This window comes from Schistocerca cancellata, chromosome 3, assembly GCF_023864275.1.
Source record: "Schistocerca cancellata isolate TAMUIC-IGC-003103 chromosome 3, iqSchCanc2.1, whole genome shotgun sequence".
Classification (NCBI taxonomy): Eukaryota; Metazoa; Arthropoda; class Insecta; order Orthoptera; family Acrididae; genus Schistocerca; species Schistocerca cancellata.
The window spans coordinates 547,182,866-547,201,146 of NC_064628.1; the positions used below are offsets into that span (position 1 = coordinate 547,182,866).

General features: G+C 43.7%; 1 protein-coding gene and 2 pseudogenes across 2 annotated transcripts in view; 2 read left to right on the top strand and 1 right to left on the bottom strand.

Moving 5' to 3' along the window:
• LOC126175383 (ABC transporter G family member 23) overlaps positions 1-18,281 on the top strand; it is a 501,239-nt gene that overhangs the window by 347,649 nt on the left and 135,309 nt on the right. The gene's annotated exons all lie outside the window — the stretch shown is intronic.
• On the top strand, positions 1,946-2,061 carry LOC126177916 (5S ribosomal RNA; annotated as a pseudogene).
• Positions 6,446-6,563, bottom strand: LOC126177937 (5S ribosomal RNA; annotated as a pseudogene).

Sequence of the window (18,281 nt, forward strand, 5' to 3'; positions counted from 1 at the left end):
CAGCATTGCCGATGGAGGGCGCCACGAACTTGTAAGTCATTTTCAGCCAGGCGTCGGGATACTTCTGATCACATAGTGTAGTTACGTTGCACACCAGCACGTTACACGCTGTAATTCAGATCCCTCTTGCGGCAGAGGGTTTCTGCTTGCATCAACGAAGCGGGGAAGTTGACCGAGTAATATGCATAACATATAAAACCTCAACCGATTTTGAGAAAAGAATAAAACATTCGGAGGAATTACTTCTCAGCGCACCCTCGTACTTACTTACGCCTCCAGTCGATAGAGACTAACGTTTTACCAAGTCGCTTAAGGATTAGGAGGAATTGAGATTACAGCAAGTGATATTGCCCCCATGTGCTGTTTGCATCAGAGATGAAGCCTAATACTTCATAGTCACACAAATGCTCACAACGCGCATTAATAACAGCAAAGCTGGAGCCTGCGAACAAGAGCAATGTCACCTGATACATTAGAAACCTTTCAAGCAAACAATGAATCTTTGGTATAGCACAAAACGTTACAAAATATCTATTAGGAAAATTCAACTTCGCTCTTTGAAACTACTCATTCGCTACGTACACAGCAATGAGATACGTTACATAAACCGTCATCACTTATCACCAACGGGGCAACGTCAGGGCTCTTCTATTCGGGAGGACGGTGATTAAAATGCGCTTCCGGCTATCCGGCTTTGCCTTGTGTTTTACATGATTTCCCTTAAGAGTGCCTGGGGTAGGTCCTTTGAAAGGGTACGTCCGATTTGCTTCATCTCCCCTGCTGGAATTTATACTCCGCCTCCTACGCTCACGTCGTCGACTGGACGTTATATCACTATTTTCCTTCCTTCCTTGCACTATCACAAGACACTTCAAGATATTTAGTGCCGGCCGCGGTGGTCTAGCGGTTCTGGCGCTGCAGTCCGGAACCGCGGGACTGCTACGGTGCTACGGTCGCAGGTTCGAATCCTGCCTCGGGCATGGGTGTGTGTGATGTCCTTAGGTTAGTTAGGTTTCAAGTAGTTCTAAGTTCTAGGGACTTATGACCTAAGATGTTGAGTCCCATAGTGCTCAGAGCCATTTGAACCATTTTTTTTATGTTTAGTGTAGTGCAGTAACAACACATACCGTATGCAGTATCATTCAAATTTCCACAAAATAACTTTCTAATTGTATCAAGGTAAGCCAGATGTTTGTCGGGTACAGCAGTGGTAGGCTCTACTTCTGTGACAAGAAAACGAAATAACGACATGTGACGACATACGCTCTGTTCCAATGATAAAATGCTAGCATATAGTTTTCTTAAGTATAATCTTGGTGCTCTCGATTGTTTAAAATTTTGCTGACGCCATTAGCCAGTATTATCGTAGGCTGTTGATTTGCTGTAGCCGCTGCGTTCCTCTGTCTAGAAGAATTGTACGAGCCGGCGCATCAGTCAAGACTGGATTTGAATTGTGGAAGAGCGCTGTTTCAGTCTCCCTATGGCCATACACATAAATAATTCTTGATGCGTAACGTACTGATTGGTCCGTATCAACTCTTAACGCTGCAATATTACTGAAATCCTCACCAGTCCCACCTTATCACACTGGGTTATTACTGATGACTGTCTCGTAACAGCGTAATTCCAAGATCGGATTAATGTACTAGAAACGCATATCCTTGATTTCACGCCACACTGCCTCCGTACGACGTCCTCGCCAATTTTAACAAATAATAAGTATCGAGGGTTTAATGTACTGTTTAATAACATGGATATAGAGTATATGAGGTGAGTGTCCTGCTTCATAACATGAGCGTCTCTTTCGTAAGGAATATTGAAATGTACTCTCGTTCATTCGCAAGTAATTTTCATATCAATGCCATGAAATTCACACATTCACCCTAGTACGCTTCTTTTATTTTCGCTCCTCTCCCACATATAAACACAATGCAGCTGTAGTACAGCCAACGGCCTTTCCACAGTGGTAACGCCGGATCCCGTCAGATCACCGAAGTTAAGCGCTGTCGGGCTTGGCTAGCACTTGCTGGGTAATCGTCAGGGCTCCGAGCGCTGTTGGCAAACGCGGTGCACTCAGCCCTTCTGAGGCCAGTTGAGGAGCTACTTGATTGAGAAGTAGCGGCTCCGGTTACGAAAACTGACAACGAGCGGGAAAACGATATACTGACCACACGCACCTCCATATTCGCATCCAGTGACGCCTCCGAGGATAACACGGCGGTCGCTCGGCACCGTTGGCCTCCCGAGGCCTGTGGGGAGTATTTTTTAACTGCAGTTCAGGCATAATAACGTGTTTTCGTCGGTCATTCTGAAGGAACTGTGAGGATATATTTGATGCTAGTGTAATACCCCTTTCTGCGCCACGTGAAAAGATCTCTGTCAAAGAAATTTGGCCATAGACAGATGGTTCAAATGGCTCTGAGCACTGTGCGACTTAATTTCTGAGGTCATCAGTCCCCTAGAACATAGAACTAATTAAACCTAACTAACCTAAGGACATCACACACATCCATGCCCGAGGCAGGATTCGAACCTGCGACCGTAGCGGTCTCTCGGTTCCAGACTGCAGCGCCTAGAACCGCTCGGCCACTCTGGCCGGCGGCCATAGACAGATGGCAGTAATAAGAATGAAAGAATGTGCTCATTATTAAAAGTCAGTAACGGTGGAGAAAAGCCTGCTCGTGTAGTGTGATCCGCAGAGCTGTAGCTTGCGCGCCGGCCGGAGTGGCCTTGCGGTTCTAGGCTCTACAGTCTGGAACCGGTCGACCGCTACGGTCGCAGGTTCGAATCCTGCCTCGGGCATGGATGTGTGTGATGTCCTTAGGTTAGTTAGGTTTAATTAGTTCTAATTTCTAGGCGACTGATGACCTCAGAAGTTGAGTCGCATAGTGCTCAGAGCCATTTGACCCATTTTTGTAGCTTGCGCGACATGGTGAGGCCGACCAGGATCGAACCCACGTAGCGGATAAACGACCTAGGGCTGGTGAAGGGGCTGGCCTGAGAGTGATTTTAAGGGGTTTCCCAAGCTCGTTTGGGCAACTACCGGGCTGGCCCCCAATTTCCGCCTCAGAGGATGCAGTACACAAAAATAGCTGCTGCTAAGCCTTTCGGGATGTGAAGTCGTGGTCCAAGAAACTCTTGTTCCTGACCGTTTCGTTCAGGACTGCGCTGGACATCCTCAGAGGCACTTCTCCGCTGAAGTCTTGCCCAACGGAGGAGCTCCTCTAAGGACGTCCAGCGCACTCCTGAACGAAACGGTCAGGAACAAGAGTTTCTTGGACCACGACATCACATTTCGAAAGGTTTACCAGCAGCTGTGTCATCCGGTCGTGAAAGCCTCCATTCTAATACACAAACAGTTCAATTACCATCACACACAGAACAAAAGTTTACACGATTCACAGACAGGACGCACACATGGTTTTGACTCCCTTAGGTAAGTGTCGTGTGCGGCAACAGGAAGGAAATCCGGCCGCAAAGGTAAATAATATAAATTTGCCAATCTTAAGTACTCTGTGCCCCGTACTAGACGATATTAACGCGAAGAAGGTGAAGAAGAACTGACCCGTTTCCGTAGCGCCTGGCGGATGTACACGGAATATCAGGACAAATGTTACGTCTAAATGGCACGAACTATCTCTCAGAACCCACAAGTCACCAAGGAAGCAAATTCGAAATATGCGGTGAAGAGCCTCGACCTCTTTGCTCCGAACTCGGGCGGCCGGCGTTATGCAAGACAGACGAGCGAGCGCTGGCGCCGCGTCGAGGAGGCCGGCGGGTACGGCGCGTGACGCGGGAATTGCCTGCTCAGGAAAACGGAAAGCTCCCGTGCTGCGGGCCGGCCCTCCGGCTCGCAATCACCTGACTCAGCGCCTCCTCAGCAGCTGCGGTAATGAGTAATGCATTCCGGCGGAACTCGGCCACCGGCCGTTGAGTAACGCGACGCACTGCAACACAACACAACTGGCCGCACGGGGCGGCTAAAGAGCGGTCAGCACGAGAGACGGGCACAATCGAGAGCGCGAACCACACCGTCTCTTCACACAGACGTACGAAAACGTATTTTTAAATGTATATATCAGCTTCAAGTCACATAAATTGTATCGTTACCGGTTTCGACTTATTACCAAGTCATCATCAGACGATCTGCCTAAATAAGAAGAAAAAGGGGGATAGTAAAATACTGGGAAAGTAATTGATGGATGTAAGGTCTGCCAGTTATGCAAATCCAAGTGATGAATATCAAGGAAAGCAAATTGCAGATCAAATCTACACCCAAATTAATTTACTTGAATACGTCATGTAGTAACTCGTCAGCTGAAGAGGCCTGGAAAGCAGCTCACGGTGTAACTGTCGGAACTGAAAGCTACAGGTAACCCAGTCAGTTAACTCACTGTTGTGTGTCGCGACCTCATTTCTTCGTTACTTTCTTAACTAATTAAATCGATAATACAGCAATCTTCAGCTCCTCTTAATATAACGTAAAGAGGTAGGCTAGTAATCTTTTTCGCCTGATCCAGCCATCTGCTTGCTGCTCTTCCTCTTGGTGTTCTGCTTTCAATTTTGACTTGTAAGATTTTTTTTTTCCTAAATCATCCTCTTCTCTGCCCAAAATTGCCCATTGAACTGGAAGTATCTTCGGCTGACACGGGAAGAAAAGGCCGGCCGGTGTGGCCGAACAGTTCTAGGCGCTTCAGTCTGGAAACGCGCGACCGTTATGGTCGCAGGCTCGAATCCTGCCTCGGTCATGGATGTGTGTGATGTCCTTAGGTTAGTTAGGTTTAAGTAGTTCTGAGTTCTAGGGGACTGATGACCTCAGATGTTAAGTCTCATAGGGCTCAGAGCCATTTGAACCATTTTTTCGGGAACAAATGCTAATTTCTTGTGTAATTGAAGCATTAGTTCTTCTTTCTGTCCATGGTGCATGCAACGTTTTCCGCCAACGCCGCATCTCGAAGGCATCAGTTCGGCTCTTGCCACTAGCTTTCACAGTACAGGTCTCGCAGCCGTACAACAAGACACAGAACACGAAAGATTCCATCAGGCGCATCTTCGCTGTTTTCGATATTGTCCAGCTCTGCCAGATCGTAGTGAGTTTAACCATTTCCTTACCACACTTCCCTATGTCATTGATCATAGATGCTAGATACACAGTCATTCACTACACTCAGATCTTTTAAGCATCCTGTAAGGTGAATCTCATCTGAACCTTGTCGATTAATAACCATTGCATGGCTTTCTTCACGTTTAACTCTAGACCGAAACTTAAATTAATAGTTTTCACCCTGGAGACCAGATCCACAAGTTCCTCTTCCCTTCCTGCAATGAGGGTAGCATCATCCGCAAAGCGTAACGTGTTGATTTGCCTGCTTCCAATTGAAGTTCCACCATCCCAGCCGTTCAGTGTTCTCTTAATGACATACTTACTGTATTCTGCAAAGATGTTATAGAGCTGTGTTGACGTCTACATCTACATCAAACTCCGAAAGCCACCAAATGGTGTGTGGCGGAGGGTACTTCCAAAACCATTATCTGATCCCTCCAACCCTGTTCCACTCGCGAATAATGCGTGGGAAGAATGATTGTCGGTAAGCCTCTGTATTGGCTCTACTTTCTCGAATTTTCTTCTCGTGGTCAATACGCGAGAAGCATTTGGCAGTAAGCAATATGTTGTCTGACTCCTCCTGAAAAATCCTGTCCCGAAATTCCAATAGTAAATCACTCCGTGATGCAGAACGTCTGCCAGTGGAGTTTGTTTAGCATTTCCGTAACTCTCTCTCGCCAGCTAAACGATCCCGTGACTAAACGCGCCGCTCTTCGTTGGATCTTCTCTATCTCCTCTATCAGTCCTACCTGATAGGGATCCCAGATAGATTGACATTACTCAAGAATCGGGCGAACAACCCCTCATAAGCCACTTCTTTCGTGGATGAGTTACATTTCCTTAAGATTATTCCGATGAATCTGAGTCTGGTGTCTGCTTTTCCCACTATCTGTTTATACTTGGTCATTCCAATTAAGGTCGCTCTGGATAGTTATACAACCTTCTCTGACTCTGTCACATCGAAAAATTCCGAGTATTTGCCATCCACCTTTACGGTTGCAATATGACTATTATAAAGACCTTTTAGTAAAGATATTAGGTAGGTTTTTGGAACCCAAACGCATTGAGCAAATGCCACAACTTCGCGCACATGACACAATCAAAGTTATCTACGTAATAATGTTTAATTATCTCCGTCCGAACAGGCCTTTGGAAGACCCAACGGTACCAACCGGTCGCCGTGTCATCCTCAGCCCACAGGCGTCACTGGATGCGGATATACAGGGGCATGTGGTCAGCACACGGCTCTCCCAGGCGTATGTCAGTTTGCGAGACTGAAGCCGCTACTTCTCAATCAGGTAGCTCCTCAGTTTGCCTCACAAGGGCTGAGTGCAGCCCTCTTGCCAACAGTTCTCGGTAGACCGGATGGTCACCCATCCAAGTGCTAGCTCAGTCCGACAGCGCTTAACTTTGGTGATCTGACGGGAACTGGTGTTACCACTGCGGCAAGGCCGTTGGCAATGATATTTAATTGTTATCTCTTACATCGCAGATGTAAGATAAAACTTATCACAGTCTCCAACAATGTGAAAGGTCTTTTCAGAACGAAAACAAATCTTTTAACTACTGGTGTAAATAAGCTGTAAGTTTACAAGAAGCAAGGTATACACCAATTGATCAAAAGTATCCGCACACCCACTAGTCTGGTCCACCATTCCCTTTTGTGACGGCTTGGACGCTGCTGGGGACGCTTTCGACGAGGTGTCAGAATGTCTGAGGAGGAATAGCAGCTCTTTCTTCACAAGAGCCGCAATCAGAGGACGAAGTGTTGTTGAACTCAGGGGGCTGGAGCAAAGTCTATGCCCTAACTCATCCCAAAATATTCCATTGGGTTCAGGTCGGGACACTAGGGAGGCCAATCCATTTCAGGAACGTTTTGTACACAAATCATTGCCTCACAGACGCTGCTTTATGACAAGGTGCATTGTCATGCTGATCCAGTCGTAGTCTCCACACTTTCCCTTCACAGCAGAAAGTTGTCTTAATAAGTGGACCACACCTTAACCGCGAAAAACATCCCCATACAGAAATTCCACACGGTCCATACATCATTTTAGTACTACGCAAATGGCAGGCAATGTTCTCCAGGCATTTGCCAAATCCCAAGCCCTTCCATCCGAATGATACTCGGTATGGCATGATTCGTCACTCCAAATCACTCACTTCCAGTCCTCTACCGACCAGTGCTGTCGCGGTTTACACCAGCCCGAGCGTCGCTTAGCATTGGCTACAAAAATTTGTCCAACGCACAGTCAGTGTGCAAGCTGAACTGCTGGTAGCTCTTGGGAACTCTCGACTGATTCCTTCCGCTGATTTCATGCGATTTTTAGAGCCACCCTCCTCAATGCTGGACGGTCCCTGTCCGTCAGTACATGAGGTGTGCCTTGCCTTCCTTTAACTGTGGTTCTTCCTTCGCGTTTCCACCTCCCAGTCACATCGCCAACTGTCGATTTGGGCAGGGCTGAACTGTCCCCGATCGGTTTGTTACCTAGATGACATCCAGTTATTAGTCTACGATCGAAGTCACTGAAATCTCCTGTTAAGTATTTTTGCTGTTACTCTTTCTCTACTCATAACACAATATTCCTGAATGCTTTTATACTGGTAGCTATGCCTCTCGTGCCATCTACTGATCAATTTCACATTAAATAGAGGTGTCCGGATCCTTTTATATCAGATTATGTGTGTGGTGCACGCCTGTAGACACGATCCGCTAGTAGAGAACGATGCCTAGATGAGATTAACAAAGTGATTGACAGATGTTTCTTTGTTTCTTTAAAGGACAGCCACTACAGAAACAACCAATCACCCCTAACTTCTACACTATTCAGAGTTGCTCTGTTACGTCGCGTGCTTGTTACGACTGTCAGTTGCGTACCACGAATAGACCAGTAACGTAACAATATGATTCGTTTTTATTATTTGTGTTGCTTTTCTATGACTTGTCTTTATTTAACTCCAATGAATATCTGAAACTACATGCGAAAGTGCACAGAAAATTGATAAGGCTACTACTATTCCTCTATGCAAATCTGGCAGAGAACATGCGAACGTGTCAAGAATTGAAGTCCACAGCTGTTACTCCCGTAGCCATATCATGCGCACTGGCCAAAGCCAAGTGTACAGTAACTGGCGGTCCCAAGTATACAATAATAGCCAGCACGAAGTAATTGATAGATGAAGAAAGTGGGAGCTGGCAGGAAAAAGAATTCCAACAAAGAAAGAACGCAAAAAACAGGGAGAAGAGACATCATAACGGGTTAGAAAATACTTCGAAAAAGTCGTTATTACAGAATCGCTTTGTTAATTTATTTATTGTTTTGGGTATTTCTTTTTTAAACTGCTAAAAATTTCTAGCTCTTGAAATACATCCACACGGCAGGTGTTAAGCTGTTGAATTACGCTTCCTACTTTGCCATCTGATGATGAAGACTTGTTAATAAAAGAAACCGGTATTTATAAGATTCGTGAGACGGAACTATGCAGGGTGTTTCATAATTCCTATTACAGACTTCTAGAGGTTGTCGAGGGGAATTAGTGCATAAACTTGTGGTAAGGAACCCATATCAGGAAATGTAACGTTTGGATGTTTGAACATCAGATCACTTCCAACTCTTCCGCTTCACGGTACGCGGACACCAGAGACAATGAGTTCTGATCTTTCTGCATTATGGCATGGACACCGTTTCGAGTTCTCTTCGTCGAGTTCTCTTCGACGTGACGAAAGACGTTGTCTTCAAAATCAAGAGTGCAGCGCGTCCGTGGAGCACCACTGTACCATCCCAGTTGCGGACGGGCCACTTCCTCGCAGCCATTGTAGCTGTCGGACGAAACTAGCATGTGATGTCACAGAAACATCAGGGACTGACGACGGCGACCTCTTTTCAATTTGTGCACGCATCGTGAAACGACAGATTTGAAACTGCTCCGGTCTTCATATTTATTTTATACCCAAACGGAATATTTCTAGACACGGCTCCATTGTCAAAACTTTAAGTCTCCTCTGCAACCCCTAGAAGCCTATAACAGGAATTGTACAACATGCCGCACAAAAAAGCATGCTGTACGAGCAGCGTTCTGGCGTAAAATTTACTACATCTACATGACCAAGCAGCGCTCTGGCGTAAATATTTACTACATCTACATGACCACTCTGGAATTCACACTTAGGGTTCATAGGACCACTTTCAGACTGTTTCTCGACCTTTATATTGTCGAATAGCACGTTCGAAAAACGAACATCTAAATCTTTCCGTGCGAGCTCTAATTTCCCTCATTTTATTATGATGATGTGTCTCCCTACGTAGGTGGGAGTGAATAAAAAATTTTCCCATTCGAAGGAGGAAGCAGGTAATTCAAATTTTGTGAAAAGAGCTCGCTGCAGCGCAAAATGCCTTTGTTTAAGTGGTTGCCACCCCTACTCGCAAATCATACAAAAACAGTTGCCCTTTCGCTGAACCTTTTCGATAACCTCCGTCAGTACCATGTGGCAAGGACCCCATGCCGCATATCAGTAGAGCACGGAGTGTAGGCAGTCCCTTCGGTATGCCTTTTGCATCTTCTAAGTGTTCTGCCAATAAAATATGTCTTGGTTATCCTTCCCCACAACGTTTCCTACCTCATAGTTACAAATTAATTTGTTTTTACTTGTAATCCGAAGCTATTTTGTTGAATCGACAACCTTTAAATGTGTTTCATTTATCATGTTACTGAAATTTAATGGATTCTTTTTACTGGTCATGTAGAGGACCATACACTTTTTATTGTTTTGGATCAACTGCCACTTATAGCACCATACAGATATCTTGTCTAACTTATTTAGAATTTGATTTTGATCTTCTAATGACTTTAGTTGATGATAAACGACAGCCTCATCTTCATACAGTCTAAGAGGACTTCTCAGACTGCCTCCTAAACGCCCTTGAGCAGCGCCAGATACCACTTATGTTTCATTTGGTGAGTTCCCATGAATTACTACGAACTGTGTTCTTTCGTATAGGAAGTCACGAATCCGGCCGCACAACTGAGATCTACATATAATTTCCTCCTCAAATTACAGGAAGTCCTATAAATTCCAGTTATATGCTAGGCCAGTTAGGTAGTGTTATAAATACTAGACTGGGCGTGAATGGAGTAGGAGACTGCAAAAAAAAAAAAAAAAGGAGAAAAAAACACCACCTTTGCTAAACATTTTCTAAATGAACGTCATTCTTATCATACTAAATGTGACGTTCTCCATAGAGAAGATAAAGGCAGAAAAAGTAATATTACTCGAAATTTCTGGCTATCAGTGAACACCAATCAAAGAATTCTCACTTAATCTTTAATGGCTACATGCTGTTCCATTATTCACCTTCATTACAGCAGCAGCAGCTAGTTAATATTCTCACACCAGATGATATGCTTCTTGTAAATAGCATAATTGTTCCCTATCTACATTCCATTGGCCCCTTCCTCTCATCTGTCACCCCCGCATTTTTTTTTTTACCCTGTTCATCACATTCTCCGGTAATTTTTTTCACGTATCATAGTAGTGTGCCAGTAGTTATTAGTGCACCGTTTCGGCCAGTACATTCTTACACCTTTAGTCTTTGAGTTTAAAGTAACATAAGATTTATTTGTTCATAGCGTCCTTGCGAATTTCAAAATGCTTGTGTTTTTGTACAGATACGTATTTTTAAAAGGTCGTATATCTTTGAAAAAACTATCTTTGTGCAGCTATAAACTCTCTCTCTGATGTTGTGTGGACTATCTGTTTAGTCCAAAGTTTTCTGAGGATGGACTAGAAAGCCGACAGTCGGTTCATAACGAAATACGAAATAAATATTATCATGGAACATCAGTACTGTGTATTTCAGTTTTTGATACATCTTAAAATTCTACTGCTAATTGATGTCAGTGATATGGGTCTATAAATCAGTAGATTGTTGTGCTTTTATTCCATCGTTGTGTACTAGTGTGATCTGCACAAATTTCCAATCTTTACGTGCGGATCTTCCGTCGAGCAAGCGGCTGTGTATAGTTGCTAAGGATGGAGCTGTTATATCTGCACAGTCTAAAAGGAATCTAACTGGTACACAATCTGGACCGGAAGACTTGCCTTTATTAAGTGATTTACACTGTTTTGCTACACCCAGGAACCTTATGTTACCAGCAGTTCTTGATTCGAATTTTGGAGTATTTACTTCTTCTTCAGTATTTCGTAAATCTGCTTCAATGGCACTATCATCAGTAACATTATCACCACTATCGCACGGTGAAGGTATCTTGCCGCTGGTGTATTCTGCATACGACCAGAATCTCTGTAGGTTTTCTGTCAGATTTCGAGATAGAGTTTCACTGTGGAAACTATTAAAAGCATCTCGCACCACGCGCTTTGTTTCAGGCTTCTGCGAAACATCACCAACTTTGAAAATACGGAGTCCTTTTAAATCTGCATGCTTTTTTCATTGCTGCTACAACTATGCCCTGACCTGTTTTGTGTACCATGGGAGATTTTTTACGTCTCGGATTCATTTATTTGGTAGGAAACACTCAATTTTTGAATTTAAGCCCCACCTGGTCATCGGTTAAATAGGTGGTTTGAACGGAATAGAGACTCTCTCTTAAGAAAGCATCAATCAAATATTTATGTGCTGTTTTAAATAGTTCTAATTTGCGTTTATTTCTAGTGGATTTAGATGTTACGGGAGCCTATGATCACTAATTCATGTATCCGTCAAGACGCACTCTACTTGCTGACAAGAGAAGAATACACTCAGGGGGTCACAGATTTTGCGCATCTTTTACACGACTGCAGTAAAATAACTACTGTTCTAGTACGATGTACTTTCAAGAGTTTCCGAGAAACCGACCTTTAAAGTTTTACGATCCTGTTGAATACCAGCAGCAGCTTCCACTGCTCGACAATGATGAAATAGGTTACTAGAATAGAAGCGACAAGAAACAAGGTTTAAAACAGCTAGAAAAAAGAGGAAGAAGATAAATGATAAAAATTAATAGAATACCATGGAAAACCAAATCAATAAGGGAATTAAATTATGTTATAAGATAGGTTATCTTGCTTTCACAGATAACCTAGCTGTTTCTTCAGGTCCACTGGAAACAGCCGCTAGACAGATAGAATTACTGAAAAAACAAGCTGAAGCCCAAATTTATGATAAATATTAAGGTAACCCCCGTGATAATGAAAACTAAAGAGGGGGAGCACTAACAAATTCAAGCATCTAGGAGAAGTAACCGAACAAGACATTTCGGGAAAAGAAGCTATTAAAGCAAGAGTTAATAAGATGAAAACAGCGTAAGCCTACTACTTCACCAAGGATTTAAGAATATATAATAAGAAATCAATATCACTCAATCCTAAACTTAGACACTACTCTACAGCAATTCGCCCAGAAGCACTTAATGCAGCAGAAAGTTTCACTCCACCCAAAAAGGCGATGATGGAAGCACTGGAAATCACAGAAAGAAAAATATCAAGGAAAATTTTGGGACAACTTAAGCGGTAGAAACAATAGAGAAGACGTCGTAATAGTGAATTTTGTACACACATAGAAAAAATTACAGATATAATAAGAAAAAGAAGAACAACTTTCTATGACCACTTCCCAAGACTGAATACCAACAGACTAACAAAAAGACTGTTCACTTATTTCGGTAAATTAAAAATGCATAACATATGATACAAAGAAATTGGAAGGGACATACACGAACTCCAAATTAGCCCAAAAGATGTTGAACAACGATTGCCACTCAGAAAGAAATTGCGAGATTCCATAGGTTTCCACGAAAAACTCAAGAAGAAGACTAGAGCTACTTGAACAGAAGAAAGGACAGAGAAATGATGAGAGAAATGTTGAAGAAAGGGAAGGAGAAACAGTTTAAATAAACATAGTCCATAGTGGTCCATAAGTAAAAAAAGAAAAAGAAGAATGAGTAAACAATAAATATTAAGATAATGAAATTTATAATGCTTTCTGAGACGCCCTGACGGAGGAAATAAACACAACAAAAATATTTTAGAAACCATCGTAACCCAAAATATACTTGAGAAACTATGATTGAGACTACTTCATTCATAATGCTCTCCTTGTTAGATACTACTGCTAACTGATAACTTTGGTCCTTTCTTTTCTTCCATCATGATTTTGCCATACTCTGTACATTCTCGTTTCAGTATAGCGTTTGTACATTAAATATGTTTTATATGATGTCAGGACAGTTGCAACATGATACAACTGCAGATTGAACGCATTTCACAAGCTTTATATTTAACACGAAGCTGTGTGTTTGCTTGGCCACTGCTGCTCTTGGCAAAGAATGTAACTGTAACTGCTTACAAAGAGACGCCCGATGCTCCTCATGAAGTAACAAGACGAACGGTGTCCTCGAACGCTGGACACAGTTTAACGAATGCTGCGGTCGGATGCAACCCGAATATTTAACTTCGTCGTCTCGTTGAAAGTGGCACGCAAAACAAGCGAGCATCCTAAATGTAGTCATGTGCATCTAACTGCAATGCATTTAGGACGATTTTCGCTGTCTTAAGAGTCAAATCACAACGCTCTACTGCGCGCTCTTCCGTTTCTGCGATACAACTGAATCGAGGTTACTGCAGAACTGATGACATGTGTTGTTACAACAGTTAGCAATCACATACAACCGAAAGCGCTTGCGCACATTGTGGAATACAATTTTTTTCACGAATTAGATCTGGAACATCTCTGTTTACACAATGACATCGTGGAGAGTAACAGCAGTAGTAGGTCAATTTCGTGCGCCAACAGAGATGAGGTCTTTAGATACAGCTCTAGGATACATTACAGCTGAATTCATCCTAAATGAAGGTATGGGACACAAAATGAAACACACCAGTTTAAACGGGTAAAGCATATTCAAATAATGGGCGATAATATATATCCAAAGATATCTATAATTACGAAGCCTTAGCGAAACGTAGCACAGGAGATACTAATTTCGAGATCCTTAAAAACTGGACGCCCTAAACGAGAATAATCCTGATTATTTTATCCTAATAACTTCACTGACATGAAAAAAGTCGCCGGATACCCCCCCCCCATCGGCGTAGTGCAGCATCTTGGCGCGGCATGGACTCCACAAGTCGTTGAAACTTCCTTGCAGAAACACTGCCATCTGTATATGTGCATATCGCTATCCCATGACTTTTTGTCACATCAGTGTAATTCTTACTTATCCTAGCAACCGCTAGGACGCTAGCTCTCAACCAGAAGGTACAAACAGATATGCAAGTGACAACATACAATTCCTGATTGATAAACTGAACACTATTATTCCGAATTAAACCCCAAGCTCCGACCAACATGTCATGGGGAGAGACCATATAGCACTGATATGCATATCCCCTGGAAAAAAAATGGTTAAAATGGCTCTAAGCACTATGGGACTTAACATCTGAGGTCATCAGTCCCCTAGACTTAGAACTACTTAAACCTAACCAACCTAAGGACAACACACACATCCATGCCCGAGGCAGGATTCGAACCTGCGACCGTAGCAGCAGCGCGGTTCCGGACTGAGGCGCCTAGAACCACTTGGCCACCATATCCCCTGAGATTCTTTAAAAACTAAGTAGTATTGTTTGAATCTCGTCAGGATTAAATGTAGGCTTCCAGTTGCTTGCCTATTGTTGTACAAGTTATAGGTATATCTCAAGCTTATTAACTATAAACTGGAGCTACTTCTATAGAGCACAGTGTCCTCTGCAAATAACGAAGAAATTCCGTCCGTTAGGGGCCTCATTTGAAAATGTATAGTACACTACTGGCCATTAAAATTGCTGCACCAAGAAGAAATGCAGATGATAAATTTATTATACTAGAACTGACATGTGATTACATTTTCACGCAATTTGGGTGCATAGACCAATACTCAGAACAACCACCTCTCGCCGTAACAACGGCCTTGATACGCCTGGGCATTAAATCAAACAGAGCTTGGATGGCGTGTACACGTACAGCTGCCCATGCAGCTTCAACACGAGACCACCGTTCATCAGGAGTAGTGACTGGCGTATTGTGACGAGCCAGTTGTTCGGCCACCATTGACCAGACGTTTTCAATTGGTGAGAGATCTGGAGAATGTGCTGGCCAGGGCAGAAGTCGAACATTTTCTGTATCTAGGAATGCTCGTACAGGACCTGAAACATGCAGTCGTGCATTATCCTGCTGAAATGTAGGGTTTCGCAGGGATCGAATGAAGGGTAGAGCCACGGGTCGTAAGACATCTGAAATGTAACGTCCACTATTCAAAGTGCCGTCAGTGCGAACTAGAGGTGACCGAGACGTGTAACCAATGGCACCCCATACCATCACGCCGGGTGATACGCCAGTATGGCAATGACGAATACACGCTTCCAATGTGTGTTCACAGCAGTGTCGCCAAACACGGATGCGACCATTATGATGTTGTAAACAGAACCTGGATTCATCCGAAAAAATGACGTTTTGCCATTCGTGCACCGAGGATCGTCGTTGAGTACACCACCGCCGGCGCTCCTGTCTATGATGCAGCGTCAAGAGTAACTGCAGCCATGGTCTCCGAGCTGATAGTCCATGCTGGTACAAAGGTCGTCGAACTGTTCGTGCAGATGGTTCCTGTCTTGCAAACGTCCCCATCTGTTGACTCAGGGATCGAGACGTGGGTGCACGATCCGTTACAGCTATGCGGATAAGACGCCTGTCATCTTGACTGCTAGTGATACGAGGCCGTTGGGATCCAGCACGGCGTTCCGTATTACCGTCCTGAACCCACCGATTCCATATTCTGCTAACAGTTATTGGATCTCGACCAACGCGAGCAGTAATGTTGCGATGCGATAAACCACAATCGCGATAGGCTACAATCCGACCTTTATAAAAGTCGGAAACGTGATGGTACGCATTTCTCCTCATTGCACGAGGCATCACAACAGCGTTTCACCAGGCAACGTCGGTCAACTGCTGTTTGTGTATGAGAAATCGGTTGGAAACTTTCCTCATGTCACCACGTTGTAGGTGTCGCCACCGGCGCCAGCCTTGTGTGAATGCTCGGTAAAGCTTATCATTTGGATATCACAGCATCTTCTTCCTGTCGGTTAAATTTCGCGTTTGTGGCACGTCATCTTCGTGGTGTAGCAATTTTAATGGCCAGTAGTGTAGAATATGGGGACCAAAACTGAGCCTTGTTGGAGTCCACCTTTAATGGATATTATATTGCTATCGGCTCCTGGTATATCGACGTAGAAAGCTCTGCTTTTGAGAAATGGCACTACTGTCCTTATAATGTGACCTAGGCAATCATATTCACGATGCTTGCGTATAAGATCTTTCTGCTACACACAGTAAATGGCCTTTTCAGCATCTACAAAAAGCACTCCTGTAGTATGGTGAATGTTTCGAGCAGCACATATTTGTTCAGTTAACCTAATAACTTCTCTGAGCCCAAACTGTTCGAGAAAACCAGGCGATGTGGCGCAGTGCCTAGCACACCGGACTTGCATTCTGGAGGACGACGGTTCTAATTCCCGTCCGGCCATCCAGATTTAGGTTTACGTGATTTCCCTAAATCGCTTAAGGCAAATGGCAGGATGGTTCCCAGAAAGGGCACGACTGACTTCCTTCCCCATCCCTCACTAATCCGAGCGTGTGCTCCGTCTCTAATAACTTCGTTGTCGACAGGACGTTAAATCCTAATCTTCCTTTCCTTTTATACTTGTGCGTGAATAATGATACAGGTGTCTTTGAGAAAATTCCTCGCGTTGTCGTATATGACCCGCTCCTGTATCTTGCCGACGATCTTTAACAAGGAATCTGGGCGTTATTTTGCGGCAATAAAGGGTCCTTATTTGGGTTACGTGCAACTATTATCCGAGTCTGTTTCCAGCACTTGGAAAGTAGTTCTGGTTCAGGTGGCATTATAGATTGACGTCTAGCAAATTATAGCTCTAGGCAGTAGGGGTGGCTGAACGTTGTCACTGACTGGAGTTTTTTTAGAGTTGAAATTCCTAATATGCCGACATGCAGTCCCTACTATATGATTGGAAGAAGTACTAATCGGAATATGCAAAACTCGAGCTATTCTCCTGATGATTCGTTCGTTCTTCGTGATCGTCGCTTTTCGGACCAATAGACTCGAGAGCCCTGAATTGTCTTTCCAAGGAGTCGTCCAGAGCTTCAGCACAGTTTTGGAGGTCGAATACGATTCTATTCTCAGTATGAAGAAACTCAATTGAGGAGTAGTTCATTTTTCTGGTTATGTTGATTTTCAAAAATTTCTCCTGATTTTTCTCTGCTTCGTGGAGCGTGTGTATGCCCCAGGCGCGCCGCGAAAGATTTCGAATTCACGTCTGATTCGCCTGGCCAATCTGTCATCCTCTATCTGTTGGATCTAGGTCGCTTTTCCACCGGCGTCTGTAGAAGCGGTGTTCCGCTATCAGCTCTTGTATGTGATGGAAAGATGATTTCCTAGCCTGACATGTTTTACCGTAGTTGTGGCCTTCTTGCTGCAATCACGTATGACACTGCTAAAATATTCTGTTGCGGTCTTGATGTCATGTTTTGACCGACGTGAGGGTATAAGTGGTGTATTGATTTGAGCCAAATGGTTAAATCTAATGCACATTGGTGTGCTTCACTCTTATTGTTCATGTATCTTGTAAGCGAGCTAAGTCTCCATCAGTTTCCAGAAACACCGAATTGTGATCAGAGTTAATGTTATTTACCACCTTGGTTGACGTCTACCAAGTCAATTTTTTGGCTAAGAATACGTCTAGTATGTGAGGGCGGCATTTTGGGTAGTAGTGATAATTGGGGGGGGGGGGGGGGTGTATATCTTGAAGTAAATTTATCGTATGTTGATTGGTATCGAGGAATCTGCGAAGTACTTGTCGACTGGCGTTCGTAGCTCTGCAACTCCACGACCTATGGCGAAAACAGAACGCAAAAACTCTTGCACAACAACCGCTGGAGAACACGAGAAAACAGAAGTCACTTCCACTTGATATCACAAATTTCTCTGCTCTCCTTACAAGGAGTACCCAATAACCAACTTTAAGAATTTGCAAACTTCAATACACCCACGTCGTCATCAGCTGCCCCAAGTCTGTGGTCTGACATCAAAGAAGTATTTAATTTCCTTAGCCAGATCAATTTCGCAA